The following is a 12,523-nucleotide window of genomic DNA, read 5'->3' on the forward strand; positions in this document are numbered from 1 at the left end:
GCCTCTAATTTTGTGCCCTAAATCAATAGCAATTGCAAACCGATTGCTGTCTAATCATGGGCTAAATCTGAGAGGTGCTGAGTATCTATCTGTGCCTTCCACTGGAATTGCTGGTGCTTGTTCAATTCAGTACCTCCAGGACTTGTTCCAAAATGTATAGGTAGCTAGAAATCAACGTTGCATCACAGCTAATGGTGTATATGATTATAATGCCAAAAAGTTAATTTACTATAAACTACTTCCTTCTTGGGCCAGGATTTCCTTCACATATGCTTAATGCAAGCACTTGCCAAATCCCAGTTTGGGTAAAAAAACGTTATGGCAGATGCATTTTCATAGAGTAGACCTAGAATCCTATCAGTTAAGGTTGGAAAAGCCCCATTAGATAATCTTGTCACTACCCTTCAGGAAAGAATTCGTCCTTATAGTTAGTTTTCTATCATTTTCTCCAGTCTGATTTTTTTTTAACTGTTCCGAGTAAAGCAGTTTCTTCTCTCTCCCTGGTGATGCTATTTCATAGTCTAATTTAATCATGGAGATCTTCATGATATTCAGCTTAATATTTTCCTTTCTTAATGTCATTGTATTACTCCTAGCAATTCCCCTTATACTAACCTAAAGGTGTCGAGATGGTAACTGATCAGAGGCAGTAACAGTTGACTGCTTTTTAAAAAAGAAATATAATGAAAATAACCACTCTTCTCCTCCCTCCATCCCGAACCTTCACAATAACAGAGTTGCAACAAAAGATTATTTTCAGCAAAACTTGGGTGGTGGGTGAAGGTGGGCTGGGGGAGGTCCAAACTCCACCCCCACAGGAGCTAAGCCACCTCCCCTCCCAGCACCTGGGAGGCTAGGACCACATGGCCCCAGGCCTTCCCCTCCCCCCAGCACCATGGGGATGGAGGGCAGGCAGTGCATGGCCCCAGCCTCCCTGGCCCTGTGGCATGGGGAGGGTGGGTGCTCGGAGGCAGCCACGCTCCACCCCAGTATGCCTACAGTAGGCCTTTTGGAGGCAGAGAATGGGTGGGGCCAGGCTGGCAGTTTCAGAAGGCAGTGTCTTCCCCTGCCTACCATACCAGCCACCCCTGCAGTCAAAGTCATTTTATTACTTGGAGCAGAGGCAGGTTTTTTAAGTTCTTCAAAGAATCCTGGTGAAAGCTGAAGGGAAAATTGTTTTCACATAGTTCACACTGGGTCAGATGTGTAAGCTGCTGGGAAAAATCCCTCCCAAAGCTTCCTCGCAGTTGTGTGCCACAGAAACCTAAGCAAAACAACCATGGAACTGGCCCATGATGAGCCAGATTCATCTGGCATAATGAGGGGTCACAACTTGCTGCCCCTTTTCCTTGTATCCTACTCAATCACCACCTTAATGGATACACACGGGCCTAGAAAAATTAGGTACTATTGGAAATCACAATATTTTGTTTTAACACAGCACAGTGAGTTGCTCTATAAATATTGAGGGAGAAATCCTAACTTTGAGCTATGAGCCTTACCAGAGAGGGGATGCTTCAGTAATCCTGGCAGCTCAAGGCAGGATCCTAGACAGTGGACCATGACAAATCACTTCCTTTTCCAGGTGGCTGGTAAATATCGTTCACTGGATTGTTGGGCAGACCATAGCCATGTAGCTCTCGCACAATGCTGCCACAGGTACCAATGCTTGCATCGATGAAGGTGCACCGCGAGGCATATTTGTTGAATGTACTTCATTTCTAGTGCAGATATATGCACCCCTGAGGTATATTCTTAGTGTAAAGTATAGATGGGGCAGGGTAATGTTTCCTTTAATCTTTTCCAAGGGTGCCATTTCACGAGTGCAGAGGGAAGAACAGCCGTGCATACTAGGACGTGGCTTGCTTTTCTTCCCGTTCTCCTGACTGTCGGGGAGCGAGGGGAAAATACATAGCTTCTGTGCATGCCTCTCACTCCTGGCTGGTGAAGGGAGGAGGCAGAGAAGTAATTCACGAAATCCATGTACTTGCTCCTTGCTCCCTGATAGTCAGGGGAACAGGAAGAAAAACAAGCAGCATCCCAGCATGCATGCCTGCTGTTCCCTCCTAGCCCGTCCTCCGAAAATGGGGTCCTTGATCTTTTCCATCCATTACAGAATAAATGTTAAATGCACCGAGGCATGTGTGCAAATGCACCACCAATAGAAAAAAATAGCTGTGGGCACTCTGCTAATCAGCTGGGCAGCATTTGAATCCTTCCCAAGCAGCCACACAAGCTCACAGTTTACAGGGAACACTGCCAGCGACCTTCTTTCTGTTTGCATAGCAGTTGACATCGTGGGATCCTGGTCTATGGCTGGGGATCCTTGTTTCTACTACAGACCAAAATAATTTTGCCAGGTGGTTAAGGTAATATACTATTATTTATATCACTGTACCACATAGGAGCCCTCATTAAGGCCTAGGACTCCATTGTGGTATGCATTGTACATACAGAACAAAGGTGTTATGCTGACTACAAAAGGTCTGGGGACTGCCTACACCCTCTAAATCCTTGTGTCACCGCCTACAGCAGGCTCCAATTCTATGCAGTTGCATCAGAATGGAATCTTCTACCTAATTTCTCAGTAATTATACTTGCTGTTCCAAGACGCTTAAAGATGCATCACCAGAGAGCTTGTAGTTTTAGACCTCAGGAACAGGTGTGGGTTTGGGAGGCACAATAATAACATTTGCTCTTAAGGCCTTTCATCCATGACTCTCAAAGCACTTTACAAACACTAATTAAAACTTTCAACATGTCTGTGATGTAGCTATATTAGACCCATTTTACAAATAGGTTAAGAGCATAATTTTCAAACTTGCATGCTTAAAGTTGGGCACTTACTGCAAATTTATGTTTAGGCACTAAACACAAGCAGGCTGCTTTTCCGACACACTGGCATCCATTGAAGTCAGTGAGTATTATAGGTGTTCAGAACCACTGCAACCCAGGAATAGAGATTCTAGTACCTAATTGTGAGCATGAAAATTTAGACTTAAGTGAATCATCTACAGTTACTGAGCCAGAATGTAAATTCAGTGACTCTGACAGCATATTTCTCTGTTTTAACCATTAGTCATGCTCCCTCCCAGATATTTAATTTTATAGTCAGCACTTGTTGGTTTCTATATTAGACAGTAAACTCTACAAAACAGGGACTGTCTCCCCAGATGTGTTGTACAGTGCCTAGCACAATGAGGCTCTGAGCCTGGTTGGGTGCTAGTGTACTAAAAACCTACTGTATATTTAAGAGAGTTTGTCAGTGAGCGAGCGAGCGAGTGTCTGAAGCTGCCCCACTCCCCTGATTTGTACAGGGAGGCATAAAAAGAACTCCTAAATGGTAAGAGCTAAGACCACCAGTTTTATTATACAGCTTTCTCTTATCACTTAAAGTCCCTCCCCCCCATCCAGGACTATCCCCACCCCAAGCCTCCGTCCTTTAGGAAGGGTGGGGAAAGGGCTGGAACCCCTCCCCCCCCATTCACTTGGGAGCATTGCTGGCTGATCCCCTTCATCAAGGAGTGAGGAGAAAGTGCACAGTTTGCTGCATTCCTTACTCTGGTTAGGGAGCAGGGTCGGCCCGAGCCCTTTCGGCACCCCGGGCCCGATGCGTGGCGCTGCCCCTGGGCGCACGGTGCATGCACAGGCCAGCCATGGCTGCTGGTGGGCCCTGGGGTGCACGGCGCATGCGCTGCCCAGCCCGCCCCGGTCAGTGATGCTGGAATGCGTGCCAGGCCATGCAAGGCAGTAGAGGGAAGGTCACTGCTGGGCCGCTGCCCCAGGGCTGGTGCTGCGGTAGCTGGGTGCACAGTGCCTGATGGCAGCTGTAAGGGACGCTGCGCACCCCTTACAGCTGCCATCAGGCGCCCCCCATCGGTTGGCACCCTGGGCAGCTGCCCAGCTCGCCCATGCTTCCGTCCACAGGGAGGCAGACAAATCTGGACCTGCCCCAGCTGGGAGACATCCACCCCTTCCATGGCTGTGCCTGCTGGAGCTTCAGCAACCATGGAGAGGCGCTTCTCACCTGGCCCAAGCTGCAGTGAGAGAGGGCTGGGGTAGTTTGCTTTCCTGGGGCAGCCTGTATACTGAACCTCTCATCTCCTGCCCCACCCCAGAGCAATGATTTATTTTACATAAAGAAAAACAAAAATTAACTGAATTAAGGACCCAAGCAATGCCAAGTGAACGTGCTAGTATGATGTAACTAGGACTGCAGACATGCCACAGCATTATTTTTATCAAAATCATGGGAAAGCCACCTTGGTAAATATCATGGGTGAGTAAATTTCCTGTCAGTGCCCAGCAGAGAGGGCAGCATGCTTTCCTGGCATCGCAATCCAGATGCTGGTGTGTGGGGCAGGAACTTGACAGGGGAGCCTTGACAGTGGCAGCTCCGGTCCAGGAGGTCTGAGCCTAGTGCACCGTTCTGAGTGTTGTGACCTAGCACATGATGGAGGGATCATAACAGGGGTGACTGGACCACACCTGAGTGCTGCTGCTGTGACTCCATGTGCCAGGTCTCAATGTCCAGAGCAGGGCAGGCTCTGGGTCCAGTTCCCTAGAACAGGAAATGCTAGAGCCATCCCTGTGGGGTGAGTCACAGACACACACAAAGCAAAGTCATGGACAAATAGGAAAATCATGCTCGCCATGACATCCTTTCCACAATGACAAACCTGCACCCTAATACTGATTGTTATGTCCGTCTTCAAGTAAATCCTGTACACGCCCTTTCAAATGACTAGGAACGTCTGATATTATGGCTAGTTTATAAGGTACATTAAATATTTTATTATGCTTATAACCACTGTATCTAGGCAGCCATATTTGTTTGCTGCTATTATATAATTATTTCCTCCCCATAAATGCAAAACTGAAATCCTTTTCCCAGTCTAATCGAGATAGGGGTATTCTGAGTTCTGTGGCATTTTAAGTTCCAGCCCTGTTGTTTTAAAATATAGAGATTACTTTTATATTTACATAGTATAAGGTGACTGATGCCATATAATGATAATAATCATAAAATATATACTTCAGTTGAAGATTTACTCTATGGGTGGCATGGCATGTGTGAGACCCAGACGAGTGCGGGAAGCTATTGCAAAGGCGGGGCGGGGAGGCATAGCTTAGTAGTTTGAGCATTGGCCTACTAAACCTAGGGTCGTGAGTTCAATCCTTAAGGAGCCATTTAAGGACTTGGGGCAAATCTGTCAGGGATGGTACTTGGTCGTGCTGTGAGGGCAGGGGACTGGACTCAATGACCTCGCAAGGTCCCTTCCAGTTCTATGAGATGGTATATATTCTGGGGAAATGTTAAAGCTGAGGTATGTTTACAGGAACCAGAATAAGGACTTGTTAAAATTGAGCTGGTATATGTGCACCTCTCCCATCTATTGCCAGTATTTTTCTCTTTCATTGGGACAGTGTGTGTGTGTGTGCGCGCGCGCAATGCCAGCAGGAGGAACCAAACCTGGGATCTCTGGCGCTTAGTGCATGGGCCCCTACAGCTTGAACTAAAAGCCAGCCAGCTCTCCGCTAAGGCAGTAGAGCAGGGGTGGGGAGCCTCGGGCCCAGGGGCCGGATGTGGCCCCCCACTTGCCTGAATCTGGCCCCAGAGCTCAGAGACACACACCCCATCCCGCACCATTGGAGAGCTGCCCCTCCCCCTGCTGCCCCACCACAGGCTGGAGCACACACAAATCTACTAGGCTGGGCCCCTCCAGGCTTTGGTGGACAAGGTAATGTGGGGAGTGTCTTTCTCCTCAGGCCACGTCAATGAGGGATTGTTGGTTTTTTTTCCTTCTCACTTGTGTGCAGGCCCCTATTTTTTCTGTGGGTCAGTGCCCTTCCCTCCCCCCCAGGTGTAGAGAAAACTCATTCTCTGTAAGTGGTCATAGTGCATGGGTGTGGGGCAGATAACCACACCCAGTAGGTGTGTGGGTTACATGTGCACTACAATACTTGTGTGTTTTAGATTAATTCAGCTGAGCATAAGGGCCCAAACCACAATTCTTATTCTGAAACCCCTCTGTTGCTTCCCCAGTTTTCTCCAATCACATCACTTCAAGTCCCAGTAGCAGCTTTGTTGCCCCCTCTTCTGCTGTAGCTGCTCAACTCCTTCGCTGGCTGCCTGCTACATCGCAGAAGAGGAAATGCAGAATAGCTCTAGCTCTGGGGTGAACAATAATTTTTACCAGAGAAGGGAGATGGGGAATATATGACGTCTTCCCCACCCCCCTCCTCCCAGAGAACAACCAGCTGGTCTGAACAGCTGGTGGTTCCATCTAGGCGCCAGTGCCTTTGGTGGTGGGAGGAGACCTCTGCGGGCTGAATCAATCCACTTGGCGGACCAGATGAGTCCTGTGGAGGCCCTTTTGCCCTCCCCTGCTCCAGCTTTTCCATTGTAGCTGCCTTGCTGGGCTGTGGGAGCCCTAAAGAGAGCAGGATAGAAACTCATCTGGTTCTGCCTAAGCCATGAGGAGTGCCTAGCAAATGATGGTGTTCCTCTCCCAGACAGACATCCAGTGCAGGCCAGGCAGGGAGGTAGAAACTGAGAACCAACAACCAATTACAATTCCCTGATTGTCAATCCCAGCCCCATTGCAGATTAAAATAGCCGGGGGGGGGGGGAAGGGGGAAGGAGTAGCAGGGCCGGATTAAGGCATAGGCTAGCTGGGCAGCTGTCCGGGGTGCCAAACTATGGGGGGCACAGCGCCCCTTACAGCTGCCATCAGGCGCTGCACACCCAGCTCCTGGATTGTGGGCCGCAGCAGCTCCCAGCGGCCACCCTGCAGTGGCCGCCTGGGGTGGGGACCGCGTTAACCCCCGCAGCGCTGCCCAGCAGCGCCCTTCCCCCTGCAGCTGCGGGGCCCTGCATGGCCAGGCTCGGCCCGCCCCGGGCTGTGCGTCAGCAGCGGCCAGGCTGGGCCAGGCACGCGCATCCTGTCACTGCCAGCTCCACGCGCCCTCTCCCACGCGGGGGCGGGGCCGTGCATGCGCCCTCCCCCAACTCGGGGCGCCTTATTGGCTCGGTCCAGCCCTGAGGAGGAGAGGGCGGAGGCTAGGCTACTTTGTGCAGGTGTCTGGCCACAATCCTTTCCAGTTACTTCATGTTCCCATGTCAGAGGCCACAAGGAGTGAGGCACAGAAGTGAACTGTGCTGGCTGTGTATCGACTTGCGACTGCCAGTAGAGAAACTGTTTGCAAGTCATCTCCACTCCCTTTGTCCTGTGTGACTCAGTCATGTGGAGAATCTGCACCAAAGCACTGACAGTGGCTCCCTTCTTTGAAATAATATTGTGATATGTCTGCAACTCATACTAGGTCAGCAAAGTGTTGGATTGAGGTTCACTTACTTAGCAGATGGGTCTGACAATTAAGGCAAAACACTCAACTAGTAGTGATTGGTTACTCACTAATGGGATGCTTATCCGGACAATCATGAAATACTTGAACTGGAAGGGACCTCGAGTGATCAAGTCCAGTCTCCTGCCATTGTCCCTGGCAATCTCATTACAGTCTTTGCCATCACCAGACAATAGCTTCAACTTCCCTTTGTTACCACAAACTTATTCATATTGTTCATGTTCTCTTTTCTTATGCATTTGTATCAGTCTCTCATTTCCATGTTTACTCTCCTCCTCTGCCAGTACAAGTTTAGGGTTCGTTCAAACCTGTCTTTTGTAGCTTCTTGTACTCGCAAACGTGATTACTCAGTAGTTAGCCAGCGCCAACATGAAACATGATTATCCTGCTATTTCTTACACAGGCACGGTTTTACTTATGCTTACACTGTTGTTAAATGTGATCAGAAGGGACTGTTAAAATCCACGGCAAGTTCTCTCGGGTCTAAATATGCCTTTGCTCACAACAAAAAGGGCCACTTGATTAGCCTGTTTTTGATCATTCTTCTAGCTTCTTACTGGAGACTGGTGACCCAGGAGGGAGGAAAAGGTTCCATGGCAGTTGAGAGGACAGTTGGGCAGAGTAGCTGTAAGAGGTAGGATGTCTTGGGGAAGAATGTGGCATTGACGGAAGATGGTGCAGCCCTTCCTGGAGCCACCTAGTGCTGGTGTTTGAAGAAACATTTGGCCGAGTAGTGTTACACCTCACAGGATACTCACATTGACACGACAGCTCTCCAGTAATCCGCAGGAAGCAATGGGTACAATATGTCAGGTAGTTGATACCGCTCTGGTTATGCTCAGTGTTTATTGAGGTAAAATTCAGAACTCCCATTGCTCCAAAGGGGCTCTAGAGGTGATCCTGGCAATTACAGACTGGTAAGTCTAACGTCAGTACCGGGCAAATTAGTTGAAACAATAGTAAAGAATAAAATTGTCAGATACATAGAAGAATATAATTTGTTGGGCAAAAGTCAACATGGTTTCTGTAAAGGGAAATCATGTTTTACTAATCTGTTAGAGTTCTTTGAAGGGGTCAACAAACGTGGACAAGAGGGATCCAGTAGACATAGTGTACTTAGATTTCCAGAAAGCCTTTGACAAGGTCCGTCACCAAAAGCTCTTATGTAAATTAAGTTGTCATGGGATAAGAGGGAAGATCCTTTCACGGACTGAGAACTGGTTAAAAGACAGGAAACAAAGGGTAGGAATAAATGGTAAATTTTCAGAATGGACAAGGCTAACTAGTGGTGTTCCCCAAAAGTCAGTCCTAGGACCAATCCTATTCAACTTATAAATGATCTGGAGAAAGGGGTAAACAGTGAGGTGGCAAAGTTTGCAGACGATGCTAAACTGCTCAAGGTAGTTAAGACCAAAGCAGACTGTGAAGAACTTCAAAAAAATCTCACAAAACTAAGTGGTTGGGCAACAAAATGGCAAATGAAATTTAATGTGGATAAATGTAAAGTAATGCACAGGGCTTGACAAACTATAGAACCTACTTGCCCGTGGCGAGTAGATTTCAGCCGCGCGCCCTGTTTACCGGCAGCGCGCACATGCGCAATGTGGCTCTTGCGCAGTAAGGGCTGGCGAGCGGCTTTCGCTGCCGTTTGTCAAGCCCTGGTAATGCACATTGGAAAAAATAACCCCAACTATACATAAAATGTGATGGGGGCTAATTTAGCTACAACTAATCAGGAAAGAGAACTTGGAGTCATTGTGGATAGTTCTCTGAAGACGTCCACGCAGTCTTCAGCGGCAGTCAAAAAAGCAAACAGGATGTTAGGAATCATTAAAAAAGGGATAGAGAATAAGACAGAGAATATCTTATTGCCCTTATATAAATCCATGGTATGCCCACATCTTGAATACTACGTACAGATGTGGTCTCCTCATCTCAAAAAAGATATACTGGCATTAGAAAAGGTTCAGAGAAGGGCAACTAAATTGATTAGGGATTTGGTCCCATATGAGGAGAGATTAAAGAGACTAGGACTTTTCATCTTGGAAAAGAGGAGACTAAGGGGGGATAGGATAGAGGTCTATAAAATCATGAGTGGTGTGGAGAAAGTGAATAAGGAAAAGTTATGTACTTGTTCCAATAATATAAGAACTAGGGGCCACCAAATGAAACTAATGGGCAGCAGGTTTAAAACAAATAAAAGGAAGTTCTTCACACAGCGCATAGTCAATCTGTGGATCTCCTTGCCTGAGGAGGTTGTGAAGGTTAGGACTATAACAGGGTTTAAAAGAGAACTAGATAAATTAATGGAGGTTAAGTCCATTAATGGCTATTAGCCAGTATGGGTAAGGAATGGTGTCCCTAGCCTCTGTTTGTCAGAGGGTGGAGATAGATGGCAGGAAAGAGATCGCTTGATCATTACGTGTTCGATTCACTCCCTCTGGGACACCTGGCATTGGCCACTGTCGGTAGACAGGGTAGTGGGCTGGCTGGACCTTTGGTCTGACCCAGTATGGACATGCTTATTTTCTAATGTTACGTTCAAATCCGGTGGTCCTTACTAGTGGGCAGATCTCTTCCCCCAGATCTGTGTGTGAAAATAACCCTTGGCATGGGAGATCTCCCTGTTTTCCAGGTGTGTGTGTGGGGGGGAAGCCCACCTCCCACTTCATATGTCCTGGCTCTGCAAGTATTCAGAGATCATGGTTGAGGGGATGTATGTTATCTGCCTACCATCCCCAAGAGAAAAATTTCCCAAGAAAATTAATGCAGCCATGTGCTCATTCCCCTGGACACAAGCAGCTGAGCTACCCTGACAAGATGGAAATGATGGGAACCTGGAGTTTGCCAATAATTAAAAGCCAAAAATCAGGTTTCTTATTCAAGTAAGATCTATTTGTAGTTGAGCACTGCTGCAAAATACCAACCAGGCATACAGATGTAAGTCTCTTTTAGTTACCACATAAAAGTTTTTCCTCCTGGATTTAAGACTGAGATAAATAACCATGAATTTTTAAAAATTATTTTTGTGAAGCCCTGGAGACTGCGATCCTTTATTTAGTCATAGAACAGATACAACACTGCAAGATTCTTCATACCGCTCTGCCCATGCACCTCAACTCTGAGTGGGGACAGAGTTGTAAGAGCGAGTGGCTATTTCATTTCTCAAACTTGTTCATTCTGGGGCCTCTCTGCTGAGCCTGTCAATGAGGGTATCAATTGATGCAAATTCAGACTGTAGGTTTTTTGTGGGTGATGTGGAGTTAGAATTAGACCACTGGCACATTTCCCAGAACACAGTACAACTACTGCATGCTCGGGATAGTCGGTAACTCTCATCCCAGGCAGGATTTGAGCTCCGAACCAAATGCTGAGAAACTCCACAGCCCAGAACCTTCCTGAATCATGCAATACCTCTTGTTTTGTCCTCAGATGTAAAACAAATGGAATATTAGGATCCTGTGCATTTGTTCTAAATGCATTGATAGTGGATGCACAACAGTGGCTCTTGATCTATTTACCATTGTGAGTCACATATGCAACTCTCCGTGTGTTCTGTGGACTGCAATTACACAATATATATATATGCCCTGAAGATGTCAGACAGGTCAAAGGTATGTGCTGATTGGGCCACAAGAGGCCCATAGGCCAGTTGAGAACCACTGACCTAGAAACGTCTGAATTCTTGGTCTCGTTTATTATTCTGAAAACTAATAATAGCATAATACTTGGGGGTGGGGGACCCAAAGGAGTTCTAGTTTTGCAAAGGACTGTGGGTATTCAGCACATAATAGTAGCAGGGTCCTGAAGATCAGGCCTGCTTCTACAGTTTACACCTACCCAAACTAATAGCCACATTGTTAGTTTGAGTGTGCAAGAAATGCAGGACTTGCTAATTCTCTCTTCTTTGAGTCTTTGAAATGGTGGATTCCTTTGAAACCTTCTAGAACAAGGAAAGAAAGGGATTGACAAAGGGAGTCAGTACATGTTCCCTGCGTTTCCACTAGGCTCTTGCCTTTCCTAAAATAACTCCCTCTTGGGATTCCATTTGTTGGCATATGATTACATTTGTAGCTAGTGTTACAGAACAGTGCACAAACTGTTCAATGTGCATAGAGGCCTATGGAAATGTATGATGATACCACACATGAATATAGTACTAAGATGCAGCTTCTTTGCTAGGAAATCCTAAACACAATCTGATTTAAAGAGACACACAGCTTTTTGAGGCAGCACAAATAACCTGGTTTGTGGCATTCATACTTTCTTCATGTGTAGGATTCCTTTTTAATAGGGAAGACTATTGCACAGATTTTTTTATTTCACATGGACATGCTGAGATAGCTCTGTCAAAACAAATAGGAGAGGAAATGTTACTACGATGAAACTATTATGTTCAAATTATAGGGGCTAGAATCAAGCTACTCAAAATTTTATGCAGTAAAGTGTTTTAGGGCCAACTGTTGGCCACAGGCATTCTTCTTTAAGGCAATTGGGAGAATTTGGGTCCGTAGTGTTAATGTTTACAATAATGAAACTTCAGAAAATAATTTTTTCATGTAAATGTACATCTGCAAGCTTTGCTATGTTTGATGCAGCAATTACTGGATGAAGTTCTGTTGTTTGTGATATTTAGGAAATCAGATCTGAGTTGATGATGGTCTCAAGTTGCCCTAATATCTATGAATTGCTTTTAACTTGCACTGTATATTATTGGTAGAGCTGCAGATTCGTGACAGTAGGTTTTTAATCAGAAATCCACAGTGAATGTAGTAAAAGTCAGAAGTTACATGACTTGTCTTGTGATTTTTTAAATTAATTATTAATTATTATTATTATAAACTGCCTTTCTTCTCATGGGCATGTACTGCCGCACTACCCTGGCCTATTGAGAAGGGGGTGGAGAGCAAGGCTGCCCCATACTTGCTCTGCTGGAGTGACTCCTCCAGCACCTGTCCTGCAGAGCTGGGCCTGCTGCTCCGCCTGAGACAGGGTGATATGACATAGCGGGTTGCAGTGCTGCTCTGGTTTGACACGTGTCATGACAGAGAAATGAGGAGACCACACCTGAGAAGTGCTGTGATGATGCAGACCAGGTCACAATGTCCAGAGACACACTCCAGGCCTACACCCCTAGCCCAAGAGCCAGAGCAGC

The sequence above is a fragment of the Pelodiscus sinensis genome, chromosome 8 (genome assembly GCF_052426305.1).
Source record: "Pelodiscus sinensis isolate ZL-2025 chromosome 8, ASM5242630v1, whole genome shotgun sequence".
Classification (NCBI taxonomy): Eukaryota; Metazoa; Chordata; order Testudines; family Trionychidae; genus Pelodiscus; species Pelodiscus sinensis.